Source organism: Pongo abelii, chromosome 21 (genome assembly GCF_028885655.2).
Source record: "Pongo abelii isolate AG06213 chromosome 21, NHGRI_mPonAbe1-v2.0_pri, whole genome shotgun sequence".
Taxonomy (NCBI): Eukaryota; Metazoa; Chordata; class Mammalia; order Primates; family Hominidae; genus Pongo; species Pongo abelii.
This window is the reverse complement of record NC_072006.2, coordinates 15,833,395-15,848,048: the sequence shown is the minus strand read 5'-3', so window position 1 is coordinate 15,848,048 and position 14,654 is coordinate 15,833,395. Positions and strand designations below refer to the sequence as shown.

Genomic DNA, 14,654 nt, shown 5'->3' with positions numbered 1-14,654 from the left:
CTCTCTCTGTCTCTCTCTCTCTCTCTGTCTCTCTCTCGCCTGCTGCCATGTAAGACGTGCCTTGCTTCCCCTTCCGCTATGATTGCAAGTTTCCTGAGGCTTCCCCAGCCATGCGGCAATTAAACATCTTTTGTTTATAAATTACTCAGTCTCAGGTAGTATCTTTATAACAGTGTGAAATGGACTAATAAAGAGGTGATGGTCATCAAGAGAAGAGGTGTGATTGTGAATTTATTTTATGTGTCAACTTGGCTAGGTCATGATGGTCAGTTGCTTTATCAAACACCAGTCTAGACATGATTGTGAAGATTTTTTTTTAGATGTTGTTAATATTTGAAGCAGTAGGCTTTGAGGAAAGTAGATTACTCTCCAAAATGTGGATGGGCCTCATCCAGTCAGTTGAAGGCCTTAGGAGAAAAGAATGAAGTCCCTCACAATCTCATGAACCAATTCCTAAAAATAAATCTCTCTCTCTCTCCATATATAATATAGACACACATGTATATACACACACGTGTGTGTGTGTGTGCGTGTGCGTGTGTGTTTCCTACTGGTTCTGTTTCTCTGAAGAACCCTGATGAATACAGGAAGACATGAGGTTACTAACAGCACTTTGCTCAAAGGCATTTGTTTTTTTAATTAAATTAATTTGATTTTAAGACAAGGTCTCAGTCTGTCACCAGGCTGGAGTGCAGTGGCATGATCATAGCTCACTGCAGCCTTGAATTCCTGGGCTCAAGTGATCCTCCTGCCTCCGTCTCCCAAGTAGCTGGGACAACAGGCACGTGCCACCATGCCTGGCTAACAAAGACATTTGTAATAGCTAATTTAAAATAATAAGAATTGGGTGCAGATTCCAATAAATAAAATAAAAACATAGATTTCCTCATTTTATTTCATATCATATAAACCAACAATTAATATGTGGGTCCTGGCTGGGCGTGGTGGCTCACCCCTGTAATCCTAGCACTTTGGGAGGTGGAGGCTGGAGGATTACCTGAGCTCAGGATTTAAGACCAGCCTGGACAACATGGTGAAACCCTGTCTGTACTAAAAATACAAAAAATGAACTGGACGTGGTGGCACACGCCTGTAAGCCCAGCTACTCAGGAGGCTGAGGCAAGAGAATCGCTTGAACCCAGGAGGCGAAGGTTCAAGCTGAGATGACGCCACTGCACTCCAGCCTGAGTGAGAGAGTGAGACCCTGTCTAAAAAAAAAAAAAAAAAAAAAAAAAAGTGAGTCTCTAAAATATTTGAGTTCTAGAAAAGCTAAATAACAGCCAAAAAATGGAATAATAGAGCAGTTAACTGCCTCTAGCTGGAGACTCACTACTTAAACGAGATGGGCTCACTCTGTCTCACAGCTCTTATATGCCTATGATTTCCCCTGAAGTCCTTGAATTGGGCTTCCATGAGGTCTCCAGGATTATCCCTTTGTAGACAAAGAGGAATCCTCAGAGGAGATAGACTTGAAACACCAAATCTTTGCACTCTTTTCTCCCTGCAGGACTGGCCCGTGGCGTGGTGTACCAGGCAGGAGCAGCTCTGCAGCCCTGCAGCCCTGGGTGCATGAGTGACAGGCTGTAGGTGCTGATGTCACATGTGAACAATCTTTGAATGCCAAGATTCTCCTCAAAAATCATTTGGTGAATTTCTTAATTGTTTGCCACTTGGATGCACTTCTCATCAGGGTTCAACAAGTACTCCTAACTACAAGGGTTGGAAACAAAGGGACGCTCTAGGCCTGTTCTTACAATTCACAGGCAGGTTAAAACCAAAGGGTTTGCATAATAAATACCATTTATTTGATGACTATGTATTTATGTTTACAAGGTGACAGGGCACCGCATGTAGAACGTTCCACTTCTCATTGTCTGCAATTATTCACAGTCTTTGTAGAAACGTTGGCTTCATTCATTGCTGGGGCACACCTCAATGATGACTGCTACACAAAGCAACCTCCCTACACTTAATCATCAAACATTTGCCATTGTGTCCTCAAGAAGCAGTCAAATACAAGAGTTGGGAATTTGGGCTCAGGTGCCCCCTCTCCATGGTATACTGTCACTTCTCTTACAACCTGTGTGACCCTGGGCAGATTACTTACCCTTGCTGTGCCTCAAATTCCTCATCTGTGAAATGGTGATCATAAGAGTGCCTTCCTCTCACGGTCATTGAGAGCCTTAAATGTGGTGATCTGTGTGATGCACTTGGAATCATGCCTGGTAGAATTATCCCTCAACCAACACAAGCTAGCATTGCTTCTTAGGGAGACAAGAAAAATATCCCTTTGGGAGGTAAAGCAAGTCATCAGAGGTAATGGCCCAAATTCTGCATTTTATGACTTATCTCTGTCTCTCAGAGGCATTTCCTGAGCTTCCTCTCTGTCCTTTTCATCAATTCTACTGGTTCTGCAGTCACCTGCCCACGCAGGGTCAGGTTCTGGTCACCTGAATTCATCACTGATGACTCAGTAGGTGACATTCAGTTGGGAACCTCAAGCTGGGATTCAGTTTTACTACTTTTGTGTCAACCCTGGCAGTTGAGGAGATCTCAGCCCATCAGCCTCAGGGGTAGAAGTCAATGACACGCAGGCAGCACCATGTTGTCTAAAGATCATGTGCTTCAGAATCAGTAGACTTGAGTTCCAGTCCCAGCTCTGCCTCTTAGCGACTGTGTGGCTCTGAGCATATCTCAACATTTTGAATGTCTCATTTTGCTCATTTCTAAAATGAGGGCAACAACATTTTTATTTATCAAGTAATTGCAAGGAGTAAATGAAATATTTAAGACGTCGTTAGCACAGGCCTGGCCCGTAGAAAACACTCAATAAACAAATGGTTCCAACCTCTCCCTGAGGACAAGGAAGCATTCTGAATTTCCTGGGACTTCTAAATGTAACCAAAGAGGAATGGCGATGGGTTCATTTTGCTACAGGTTGTACGTGTGCGGTCACATGCATGTTTGTCAGTAAATACCATCCGATAGCTAACATGATGGAGCTTCACTTTGTGCGTGGCTCTTTACATGTATTGGCCTCATTTTCCAGATGAGGAATTTGGAGCATGTCGAGGTTAAGCCACTCCACCAAGGCCACATGGCTCGTCAAAGGAGGGGTGGAGTTATAACCCCTGCAATGTAGCACCAGAGCCCTAATTCTCAACCACTATATTCTGCTTCTTCTCACAATGGCAGGTGTTTGTTGGAGCAGCCAAACTGAGGCACAAGAGGCTGTGTCATATCCAAGGTGGGCCACTGCTGCAGGAGTGGAAGCTGGGGTGGACCTGTGGAGGTGTTATGGGGGCATTGCTTCTTCCCAGTGGTGGACTTTTTGGGAGTGAATTTAAACTGGAATCTCTTTGCGAGTATTTTAACGCCATGTTCTATGACTGCAACTTGATTATAGGCCATCTTCAGGAATAAAGGCTGCCATATATTTCTTCAGCATTCCTCAGCTGAGTTCTGGGACCAGAACCCAGGCCAGAAGACCACCCCAAAGATACTGGATAATGGTCGAGTGTAGCAACAAGAAGCCAACAAGATGTTTTTAAAAATTGAGATATAGTTCACATTTGATGAAACTCATCCTTTGAAAGAGTAAAATTTAGTGATTTTTAGCATATTCACAAAGTTGTACAACCATCAACACTATTAATTCTAGAACATTTCATCGCCCCAAAAAGAAACCCTATACCTCTTAGCAGTCATTCCCCATTCCTCTGTACCCTCAGTCCCTGGCTACCGCTAACCTACTTTCTATCTTTATGGATTCATCTACCCAGGAAATTTCATATAAATAGAATTGTACAATAAGTGGCCTTGTATCTGAAGAAGCCATTATTTTTAATGCAATAAGGTGGTCAATATAGAAGCCAGCTTCCATCATGGCCCCTGTATTAGGTTGTAGGGCTACCATAATAAAGTACCACAAATTGAAAGCCGTAAACCACAGAAATAAATTTTCTCACAGTTCTGGAAGGTAGAAGTCTGCAATCAAGGTGTCAGCAGGGTTGATTTCTTCTGAGGCCTCTCTCTTTGGCTTATAGATGGTCGTCTTTTCCCTGTGTCTACATGATGTTCCTCTGTGTCTGTGTCCTAATCTCCTCTTATAAGAACACAGGTCATATTGGGTTAGGGCTCACCCCGATGACCTCATTTAGCCTTTGACATGATTTGGATCTATGCCCTCACCCCCCAAATCTCATGTTAAGATGTAATCCACAATATTGGAGATGGAGTCTGGTGGGAGATGATTGGATCATGGGGGCAGATCCCTTATGGCTTGGGGCTGGGTGCTGTCTTCACAATAGTGAATGAGTTCTCACAAGATGTGGTTGTTTAAAAGTATGTGGCACCTCCCTACCCTCTCTCTTGTTCCCGTTCTGGCCACATGACATCCTGCTCCCTCTTTGCCTCCCATGTGATTGTAAGTTTCCTGGGGCCTCCTGAGAAGTTGAGCAGATGCTCATGCTTCCTGTACAGCCTACAGAACCATAAGCCAGTTAAACCTCTTTTCCTTATAAATTATCCAGCCATAGATATTCCTTTGTAGCAATGTAAGAATGGCTAATACAATCTTAATTACCACTGTAGAGAGCCTATCTCCAAACATAGTCACATTCCGAGGTACTGGGAGTTAGGACTTCAACATGAATTTTGAGGGGATACAACTCAGCCCATAATAGTCCTCCAATATTCCTTCCCCTGGAATTCATGCCCTTGTGTAGTCCCCTCCCGCACTGTATCAGGGCCAACCTGTGTGATGTTGTACCAGCCACGTGAGTGCTGGTAAGTCGGCAATTAGGCTTAGCTGGAGTTAGACCCTCCAGCTCTGTCTAGTTTTCAGATGACTACAGCTCTAGGCAAAATCTGACTGCATCGTCACAAGGGATCTCAAGAGAGAACTGAACAGCCAAGCTGATCTTGAATTCTGACCCTAGAAACTATGAGATCACAAATTATCATATTCTTTTAAGTCAATAAGCTTGGGGATGATTTGGTAGGCATCATTAGATAACTGATACAGTTGGGGTGGGATGGTGGTGGTTCAAAAAGTCAATGATTATTATATACCCACTCTCTTTCAGCCATAGAATCAGGTGTGGGAGTCTACTTCTTTAAGCCTCACAAGAGCTCTGCAAAATGTGTGTTATTATCCCTGTTTCATTGAGGCTCAGGGGGTTAAGGAACTTGCTGACTATTTAAATCTAGTCCAGCCTTTCTCCAAGATCTGTGGGTTTTCTACTGTATCATTGGGTCCCTATCATAGGAGACCACCACTCAGGGATGGTGATGTGTACACAGTTAACTACTTGCTACCATTTAGCAGCAACAAGAGTCACCGAAAATGTGTCTCATACTTACGTTAGAATTCTACTTTGGAAAAGTCACCATTTTCTATTCAACTTTTTCTTCTGTCTTTCTCTCCTATTTTTCTTTCCTTTCTTTCTTCATATGTGCATGTAGGTTTTAGTGTCTTTAAACCAAAATGACTTATTATATCACATGAATCTGTGGGCCGACTGAGCTCATTTGGATGGCCTGGTTCACATTTTTTTTAAAATCCAATCTATTTAAAAATCAAATCTGCCAGCTTAGCGTTTTCCACCAACTTGGGGAGCTGAAACTTTCACAGCCTTCACAATCTTTTGCTTAGGTGCTGCCTTTGCAGGTGCCTTAGCAGCAGCCATTGCAGTCTTTTTAGATGCTTGCTTAGCCTTTTTTTGCTTCCTTAGCAGCCCTGATAGCTTGTTCTCATTGAGCCTTTCTAACTTCAGGTTTCTGATCCCTCTTGGCCATTATATCAGCAAGAGATGCACCAGTAATGGCCCTCTGGAATTTGACTGCTCGATGGGTTCTTTTCTTCTGAATTTCTTCTGACTGTCCCTTTTTGTGCTTCTTTCTGTAGAGGACAGTCCAGTTCATCTGCTGAAGATTAATCTTGGAAAGGAATGCCTACTCGCATTTTGAATTAAGAAACTGGAAAACCTTCCCTTCAGTCCTGGCGTAGCGCCTCCTGTGTCCGGAGTAGATCTTGTATCTGCTGAAACTGCACAGCTCGACTTTCATGGTAGCGGCTCCACGGGAGGAGAAAAAAGATGGTAAAGAGAATGGTTCACATATTAAGCACATTCAACCGGAACTTTGCTGAGGTTGCAATGTCCAGGATGGCTTCACTCTTATACTGCGGCCTTGGTATAGATGTTGGCTGGGCCTTTCTTTCCACATTATCCCATGTCAGTCAGTGGTCTTGTTTCTTTCTCTGGTGGCTGGCTTCCAGGACAGCTCTCAAATATTTTTTCGTTATTATAATATTTTTGAAACAATACATCATAGGAAATTCAATTGTGAAAAAGAGAGCAAAAAATGTCCCTCTCATTCCTGCCACAACCCTTCCAGTTTCCTTTTCCGGAGGCAATGAGTTACCAGTATCTTACTTGGCCTTCCTGAGTTATTCTAAGCACATCTTTGTCTATCTGAGCACCTCTACATTTCCGAACCCAGCTACTATAGCATTTAAAATATGTAAATAGCAGCACTCTTTACACACTGTTTTGCATCTTGTGTTTTTGCTTAACATATCTTGGCGATCCTTCTGTATCAGGATATGGAAAGCTACAGATCTGCCTCATCCTTTTAAACAGTTATGTAGAGTTTTGTTTTGTGGATCTTACATGATGCAATTTATCTAGTCCTGTTTTGAGAAGACTGTTTTCATTTCATATACTATGATATTGACAGTGATGGCATTTAATATAGTACCTTGTATTTAACTTTTAAAATTGACTTAAAATGTCATGGGGTAGGCATCTTTCTAGTATATCACAGCACCGCCACGCTATTGCACTACTAATAAGTCATTTGTCAAATGTGTACATATGCCTTGCTTATGGAAACACGTGGTCTAGTAAATGCTGCTGACCAGTACCTCTGGGCTTTTTAAAACTTGCCTCATTAAGTCATACTTACAGCTGTGCACCACTACTGTAGGCTCCCTTCCCCCCATGAGATTTTAAAATATCCCATATCACTACTATTTCATTATCTTTAAAAAATTATCCCTTCTTGGCTTCAGTGACCCGCACCTCAGTCGCCACTTCATTTGCTGATTATGTTGCTACTTGAACCCACTCAGAAGAGTAATTCCTAATACCAGCCTTAGGATACAAGCATGGCATGCAGAGCCAGTGCTGGGCTATTAGTGTCCAATTACATACTGCTGGATGCTGTGTTATCATTGTTTCAAGTGCATTACTCCCACATCTGGTAAGACTAAAGAACATAGTCTAGAACCAGAAGACCTGGGTTCTAATTCTAGTTCTGCTACTAACTACCTTGAGCATTTGTCAAATGACCTATCTTACTTTTGATTCCCCAAAGCAGATCCCAAGACAAGGTTGGGGGGCACAACTAGTTTATTTTGGAGGTTATCCCAGAAAGTGGTTGAGAGACAGGGACCATTAGACAGAGAAGGAAAGGAAGCAGATTTAAGAGGCCTTAATGAGCAGGTTACCACTGAGGACAGCTGTGACTCAATTCAGCTGGGGACCTCTAAGGGACTATGGAAGGATAGAACAGAATAATCTTGACTGAGGGATGAGAAAGTAGGCTTTTGAATCTATCCACTCCCACCACTCATTGATGGAGGGTTGCTCCTTAGGTTAACTCCTGCTATGGTCTGAATGTTTGCAATACTCCAAAATTCATATGTAGAAATTGAATACCCAGTGGTTTTTTTTTTTTTTTTTTTTTTTTGAGACGGAGTCTTGCTCTGTTGCCCAGGCTGGAGTGCAGTGATGTGATCTCAGCTCACTGCAACCTCTGCCTCCCGGGTTCAAGTGAATCTCCTGCCTCAGCCTCTCGAATAGCTGGGATTACAGGCATGCACTACACACCCAGCTAATTTTTCTATTTTTAGTAGAGACAGAGTTTCACCATGTTGGCCAGGCTAGTCTTGAACTCCTGATCTCAAGTGATCCGCCCACCTCAGCCTCCCAAAGTGCTGGGATTACAGGTGTGAGCTACCATGCCCGGTCCCCCGTGTTTTGATATTAAGAAGTGGTGCTTTTGGGAGGCAGAGCCCTCATGAATGGGATTAGTGCTCTTGTAAAAGAGGCCTGAGGGAGCCTATTTGCCCCTTTTGCCCTTCCACCATTTGAGGATGTAGCAAGAAGATGCCATCAGTGAAGTAGTGAGTCCTTGCCAGACACCCAGTCTGCTGGTGCCTCAATCTTGAACTTCCCAGCTTTCAGAACTGTGAGCACTCTACTTTCCTGTTGTTTATAAGTTACCCAGTATAACATATTTTGTTACAGCAACTTGAACTAAGACAACTCTAGTATTTCCAATCTTGCTTGCAATCTCCCAAGGAGTCCCAGCACCATAGAACACCCTCAAACAGAGAGGTGGAGGATGTCCTGGACTGTACAGACACTATGAAGGTAACCTGCAGGGTAAGAAAGGAGAAATGAACTCTGACAGCATCAGCTATTTAGAAACAGCATGCGCATTAACTAAAAACACACTTTTTAGTTCCTTAATGGAGCATATCATGATAGGCCAACAAGTGAAGATGCTTTGAACACTTGGACCTAAAGGGTATTTAGCGCTTGGGAGTTTCCATGGAGAACTTAGAATATTAATCAAAGGACACTGACATATACTGAGGGCTATGATTCAGACCTTGGCTGGGCTTTCAACATATAGGTTCTTATTACTCCTAACTATAGCATGGCAAGGTGAGCATTATTATCCCGAGGCTTGGAGAGGTTGCTTCTCCTGTTCGAAGCCTGGCAGAAGACAGAGAAGTAGAGGGCAACCGATGGTCATCTGCATGACAAATGTCCTCCTAGGATAATGGGGAGGAGGGAAACCAGGCTGTGTCATTCTGGTTTCTACTGCCTTGCAGAGAACTAATAAGTGAGTTTAGCAAGATTGTAGGATAAAAGATCAATATATAAAACTCAATTGTATTTCTATATACCAGCAACAAACAATAGGAAATTGAAAAATTTAAAATACCATTTACAATAGCATCAAAAACCATGAAATATTTAGGGGCAAATCTGACAAAAGATGTGCTAGAACTGCACACTGAAAACTGCAAATATTGCTAAGAGAAATGAAAGAAGATCTAAATCAACGGAGAGAAATATAAGTCAGGACACTCAATATTGTTATGACGTCAATTCTCTCCAAATTGATTGATAAATTCTACAAATTCCCTATCAAAATCCCAGCAGGTTTTTTTTTTTTTTTTTAAGAAATTGACAAGCTGTTTCTAACAGCCAAAACAACTCTATAAAGAAGAATTGTGGAAAGAATATTGGAGGAGTAAGACTGATTTCAAGACCTATTATAGGACCATTAGAATATACTACCTTGCTTAAAGGGAAACTGTTCAACTTCCTCTCCATGCTCCAAATTTGCACTGAAGAACTCAGTGGATACACTCAGAAGCTGTCAGATGGAGGGCTCCAGGCACGCACAGGAAGTCTCACCCTGAGCCTAAGTCTTGGGCCAGTTGGTTGCCTTGTGATATTAGTACTCTGGTGCCTTCAACAACAGACATACTTACTGGCTTTCTGGCCTTTGTTGCTGTAAGATGAGAGCAATGCTCTTTCCAGCTCTCTTTTATCCCCAAGCAGAACCTGAAGTCAGTGGGATGAATTTTAAATAGAATGTAGACGGGCCAGGCGCAGTGGCCTGTGCCTATAGTCTCAACTACTTGGGAGTATTGCGGAGCCCAGGAGTTCAGTGCTGCAGTGTGTTATGATCGTGCCTGTGAACAGCCCCTGCACTTCAGCCTGGCCAACGTAGCGAGACCCTATCTCTTAAAAACAGAACAAACAAAAAAAAAATAGAGGGAATGAAATTGTGGTCTAGAAGTGACAATATGAAATGAAACGAGAGCCTCAGGCCAACTGCATATTGCAAGGTGTGTAGAGCAACGAAGATAGCAATAAGTTGAAATTTTCTACCACTTTGCACTCTAACACTCCATGGGATTTCTTCTCCAACATTCTTTTCCCTTTCTTAAGTTTCCTTGAATATTTCAGAGCTGAATTTCTCTATAGGAATAAATTTCTAATAAACACGTTGAAATTGTGACATCATTATCTTTGGGCAATAAAAAAAAAACAGAAAGAAAAGAGTTATCTGCTATGGGCAAGGAAAAGAAATACAAAGCTTCCCATGACCCCTCGAATCTCAGGAAATGCACCTGGGCATTCTAAGAGTAGGAAAATAATTGGACCTCATGTTTTTTTCTCTATTACGATGTTCAACCTGATTTCTAGAATATTTTGGTGACATCATTGATGAGAAGTGTTACCTCTTGTTCTGTAGAAAGCCCATAGACAAGGTCATTGCCATTACTTCACAAAAGCACCAATAAAAACTCTCTCATCATAAAACCACAGAAATATTTCAGGTTTATTTAAGCAACTTAATAAAGAAGAATAAAACCACTTTTTCCTTAACCTACCAACTATTTAATTAACTTTATAACCTCTTCAGTGCCACAATTTTTACAATTTAGTAATCTGTCCATCTTATCGTATTTAATTCTTTATTCATTTTTTTTCAGTTTGGTATTAACAAAATATGTATTATCAACTTAGTGACAGCAGAATAGTCCATCTCATTGATGAGTCTTGGGAATTTGAGAGCAAGAAAGTTCAAAAGAGCTAAAATGTCAATCTAGGACAAGATATTCACTATAGAGATGATGAAACTGAGGTACAAAGAAGCAGAGTGGACAATGTCACTTCCTGTTCTGATTATTCTCATTATCTATTGCTGTGTGATAAACAATGGCTTTTTATTACTTTTACGGTTCTGTGGGTTTACTGGGCTCACCTGGGTGGTTCTTGGCTTGGATCCTTTTCAGCCAGAGTTCTCCAGAGAAAAAGAACCAATTGTAGACATAGGTATATATATATATATATATATATATATATTTGTGTGTGTGTGTGTGTGTGTATATATATATGTATGTGTGCATACATATACCCTGTATATAGATATACCATATATATATACTTAAAGGAATTGGATCATGTAATTGCAGGGGTTGGCAAATCTGAAATCTGTAGCACAGGCTGGCAGGCTGGAGATGCAGACAGGAGTTGATGCAGCAGTCTTGAGGCAGAATTTCTTCTCCAGGAAACTTCCGTTTTTGCTCTTAAGGCCTTCAACTGATCAGATGAGGCCCATTCACATTATTGAGGATAATCTCTAATACTTAAAGTCAACTGGTTTTAGATGTTAACTACAAATATAAAATACCTTCACAGCAAGTTACTGGGTACCATAGCCTAGCCAAGTTGATACATAAACTAACCATCGCAGGATCTCCTATGTGTTTTTAAGTCAGATGTGAGAGCTGCAGTCTTCTGAAGCCTCCACTGGGCTGGGCATCCAAGATGACTCATTCTCATGGTCATTGCTCACTCCACATTGGTGGCTAATGTTGGCAGTCAGCTGAGAGCTTAGCTAGGGCTTTTGAACTGCACGCTCACCCGATCTGTCTCCAGCATGGTGGCTGGGTTCTAAGAGGGAGTGTCCCAAGAGCCAGCATTCCAAGAAACAAGAAATGGAAGCTGCTTGGCCAGTTAACACCCGCACTGGAATTAGTACAATGTCAATTTCACTGTGTTCTATTGGTCAAAACAGTCACAGGGCCCATCCAGATTCAAAGGGTGGAAAAGTAAGTCCCACTTCTTTTCCACAAAGAAGTTGGCAAAACTGGCAAAGTCAATTGCAAAAGAACACGTGGGCTGGGAGATATAGACACAGCTGTTTTTGGAAAACACAGTGGGACTCACCATTTCCGTGCACATCAGCCCACCATCCAACTGCCAGCATCTATGACCCTTTACCTAGGGTCTTTGTTTGGCCAATGTCTTCTTCACCTCCTGTAAGGCAACTCTACAGTGTGGGCAAATAATGCCCACCCCAGAAGTCCTCAACCAATAATTGGATGCTACAATTCCCTTGTCCCTCAAGCAGGCGTCTACACCGCCTCCCAAGATTTCTCTAGTAGTATTAAGTTCCAGTTGTGATAAAATGGTAACTTGCTTGGTAATTCACCCTGTATTGCTCCCTCCCCTTCCCTACTTCTTTTCCCTACTTCCCCTACTGTGTTGCTTCCTGAGATCACCCCCTGAAAAATCTGTTTGTACTCATCTTTGGCTCAGGGCTGACTTGTAGGGGAACCCAACTAAAATAAGAGAGTGACTTGTTCAAGGTCACAGGGCTATAACTAAGGGCTGAACTGACCCCTAGTCAAGAGTGCTTTCCAAATTTGCTACATTCTGACAAAGCTTCAGAGAATTAAAGTGTTCAATCTTATTTAGTGATAGGGAGGGCCCATGAAAAAGAACAAATTAAATGTTTATGTTAGCTATTATTTGGAGAGAGCACTGGACTAGGAGTCAGGAAATGTGGGTTCTTGCTTTTGCTCTAGTGGTGAACAAGTTCCATAACTTGAGCCTCAGGAGTGGAGATAAATTCTCACCTCGAATTCACACTTTTAGCATTCCAGTGAGCATCAAATGGGTGATCGTGCAAAAACAGTACAATGAAGAAAATAGGCAAATGAATGAAAGGAATTATTTTTTCCCATTTTTAGTGACTCTACTCAATAAAACCTTATGTTTTAATTTTTTTCAAAAGCTTCTCATGTAGTCTTGAAGTACACGATTGCCAAGTTCACCAAACCATGTTGTCTGGATAATTCAGGTTATGTTCAAAATCTCCAGTTTTAAAACAAAGTCTTCAGATACAATTTTTTAGCCAATGGCCCACTTTTACAAGAAAAAGCTCGTGGCATTGAAAGCCATCTCTCAGTCCCTGACAACAAATGTCCTTGTCATTGCAGAGCATACGTAGGCATGAACTGCCTGGATAAAGATAGTCAATATATTTTTCACCATTGGCTTATGAAAAAATATCACATCTATATTATGGCATTTCCCCCCTGCACTAGCTTCTTTAGGATGTATGAATTTCACCTAGCAGTATGTGTGTGTGTTGAGTTTTGATACCCATCTCTTTGTGTGTTTGTGGACAGGGTAGAAAAATGCAGACAACAGATTAATAGAAGAGAAAATAATTCATGAGCGGTCTTGGACACATTTAATATTATCAATGATATTCTGTGATAAAACATAAGCGGGGGTAGTATTTATGTACTTACTGGCTTACTAAATTGATCATATTTTCTGGTAGAAAAGTCAAATGCAATTTAGCTGCTGAGGATTTGGAACATGCCCCAGTTTGGTATTTGTTTATACTTTATATTTTAAAAAGAGAAAACAACTTGATTTAATCTCTGATTTGTGTAGAAAACTTGGCTTGCCAACTTATTGAAATTCACAGCTCTTGCCCAGAGGAACTGGTCTTCTGCTAAACTAGCCTTGGTTTATGTTAAGGTGGGAAAAGACTTAATTTGGGAATTACACTTCTTCCAAAGACTAATTTCAAACTAGGTATATATTTTTTTAAGTTGGTTTGCAGATTCACATCTACACCTCCTCTTCCAGAGTTGGGGGATGTTTTCCCTCTTGTTTATCGTTTTGCTGGTGTGAATGCTGAGAATTAATTACTCTCCTTTGTGCCACTAAGACAAATTTTAATGAGCATTTGTTTCTTCTATTGTATGGAATGAAATCATAAGAAGTTTCATTTAATTGGTTTATTCATTTAAAGAGATTCCTTTAATTGAAATAGAGAAAAGGAAAAATAAAACCCTAGAAAATAAAACCAGGTTCTAACCACTTTAGGGCGAAACGCGTAAATCATTTTAAAAATGAATACCCCAAATTAAGAATTTAATTTTTAAAATTCTTTGTCTCTCTCTCCACATTTGTAGTATGTGAAAGGCAAGAGAGACCCTTTGAATCAGGGAAAAGTTATTCTTTGAGATGACTTCGGTGATCTGACTCCATCTGTATTTCAACCGCATTAACTTCACACCGTCCACACTGGGCAATGAAGATGCACAGAGTAAGGTCAAATTCACCCTCCTGAAAAACTGCATCTTAATTAGATGCTGTTGATTACACATCACCGGCTGTCTTAATCATCGTGATCAAAATCCAAATATTAAGGAAAGTGGCCTGGGAGGGTTACGTTTGAGCTTTTGACAGACCCTCAACCAAACTCTGACGCCCAACCTGCGCGTTTCCACATCTTTTTCCAGGCAAGAGGCTCCACCAGCCCGCGTGGGGCTCGCAGTGTTTCTCAAGAGTGGCTAGACATCCCACAGTCCCCAAACCCAGACACACCCCGACCCCCGCGAATGGTTCTGGGCTGTCAAAACACGCGGCGGCGTGTTCAGTCCCAATAACTCGAGAGATGATTAATGAGCAGCTTGATAATTTAATATCGCGCGTGATTAAATTATAAGGCATGGGGGAGGGGAGCTCTGCGCCGCCTCGGCAGCCCCGCCGACGCCGACCAGCTAACCGGACTGGGCTGCGCTCGGAGCCCGCTCTTCCCGTGCACAGTGCGGGGCGAGGCTTGGTGAGCGGTGGGTCTGCGCCTTCCCAAGGTCAGTGGGTCTGGAGAGGGGAGGACGGTGGGACTGGGGGTGGCGGAAGGGGTGTCTTGCAGAGAGGAGGAGAGGTGTGGGCTCAGGGTAGCTCTGG

The 14,654-nt window shown here is 42.0% G+C and overlaps 1 pseudogene; it reads right to left on the bottom strand.

The window, feature by feature from the left end:
• Positions 1 to 5,576: 5,576 nt before the first annotated feature.
• LOC100432104 (large ribosomal subunit protein eL24-like) lies at positions 5,577 to 6,069 on the bottom strand (annotated as a pseudogene).
• Between the last annotated feature and the right edge of the window lie 8,585 nt (positions 6,070 to 14,654).